The sequence below is a fragment of the Apium graveolens genome, chromosome 5, assembly GCF_009905375.1.
Source record: "Apium graveolens cultivar Ventura chromosome 5, ASM990537v1, whole genome shotgun sequence".
Taxonomy (NCBI): Eukaryota; Viridiplantae; Streptophyta; class Magnoliopsida; order Apiales; family Apiaceae; genus Apium; species Apium graveolens.
Window position 1 is genome coordinate 205,828,532 of NC_133651.1, and position 2,209 is coordinate 205,830,740.

Sequence of the window (2,209 nt, forward strand, 5' to 3'; positions counted from 1 at the left end):
AAATATGTTTGAGATTACAAGGATATAGAAGATATTTTAAGATTTTATTCAATCAATAATAATATGCGGAAATTATTAGATTTTGTAAATTTTCTCATTCTTTAAGCAAATATCTGGATATTTACTTTTTTATTTTATACAGATTTTAATAAATTTTAATAAATTAATTCATCAGGATTTCGATGGACTACATAAAATCAAATAAATTTTATTAGATTCATTTATCTTTTTTCTATATAATAATTTTATATATCTCTTGATATCAATATTAAAATACAAAATCCACTAGTTCTCTCAACTATACTCACTTTATACTTTATACATACTAGTATATAACTAGTGCTATGCACGGTTGTTTTTATTGTAAAATATAATTTTAATATATTGGTGTTAGCATTCGAACCTTATACCCCCTAGTATAATAATTTTACAATGCACCACCTTTATTTTTATGATTATATATTATAAATTATTATTTTAATATATTACTGGTAGAATTTGAATCTTATACTTATTGTATAATAATTTTTAAGATTATATCTAACTATTATCATCATATGGCTCTAGATTGAGTGACCAAGTACCAACAACCAAACTTTTAATATTTTGTTTTTAATATAATAGTATAGATAATACTAATTGGTCCTATAACTTTACTCATTTTTTAACTTTTCTCCATTAATTTATCATTTTTCTGAACGGAGGGAGTATCATTTTTTTGGATTCAAAAAAAATTCATGATTTTTTGATACAATGAGATTTTATTGGATTATTTTAAATTTTAATTAAATATCATCGACTATTAAATTATTTTTAAAATCCTGGTTAAATACCCAAATATTGTTTCAAAAAAATAAAAATATAAGTTTAATACCTTCAAACTTTAATTGATTATTTAGAATTCAAATTAAATACCTTTTAATTTTAAAATTAAAAAAAAAATCCTTAAAAATCTTGATCGAATACACCTCCAACCTTACTTTATTTATTAGTGTTGTCGAATTATTTATATTCATAAAAATGCTTGGTTAAAAATTGAATTTTTAAAAAAAATCTCAAATGATTAATGTCATATTTTAATTGGTTATTAGTTTTAAGATATCAATTTAATAAAACTCTCCAATGTAAAGCCTCTAGTATATTTTATTTTTTTTTAAGAACAAAGGTGTTAATTTAATAATAATAAGTCATACATATTTACACAAAGGACGGAGTCAAAAAACAGTAAATTGTAATAGCATGTTCTCATGAAAATACAATTAAACGATATTTTGAAGATAATATATTTATAAATACAAGTACACACTTCATGCATTCTCGTTAAAATACTAGTACACTTTTGGCCTTTTCATCATGTCGTGATCAAGCTATGTTTGAGCTCTTGATCAGAACCATGACATACAAAATTTCATTTAAATCAAGACCCATTTGTATAATCAAGAACTGAAAAACAAACCTCTCACCAAGAAAAAGAAAACAACCTGAAAATATAAGTCGAAAACCAAAATAAAAATAAATTAAAATAAATGAAAATTAAAAAAAAAATAGATCTGACAATCGAAACTAAAAAATGGGTGGTTAACTTTCGAATCTAAGAAATCAGGTCTGAGTTGAAGAAAAAAGCCAACTGAAAGCCCCTATGATGTAGATTTAGAAAAACAAATCAAACATAATCAATAGAATAGAATTCCTTCATGTAGGAGAAAGATTAATAGAAGAAATAAATCAAAGAAAATAAGTAAAAGGATACAGGTCTTTTCATAGGATAAACAGGTGAAATTCGATGTTTAAGAGGAGGCGAAGCTGATAGAAAAAAAAGAGAATCGTAGAGGATAAGATAGTAATAATTTCTTGAGAAAAAAGAAAAGTTTATGTTAGTATAACATTAATTTTTCGATAGAGCGAGTAAAGTCTCATTAAAATACTAAACTATGCTTATTTTTAATATTCATATAAAACATGTGTTTTGTGAGAATCGAACTCAAAATATTTCATTCTTCTATATAACATCATACAACTATATCATATTGTCACATGTGCTTTTTATCATACACATAATATGTAAGTCTGCTGTATAAATATTTTATTTAACTTTAAAGATAGTTACTTGAATTCTGCAAAAAAAAGTTATTTGAATATTTGTACAATTAATTTTAAAAAATTGAATTTCAAATATAAAGTTAGGCATAGTACATAAATGGATTATTAT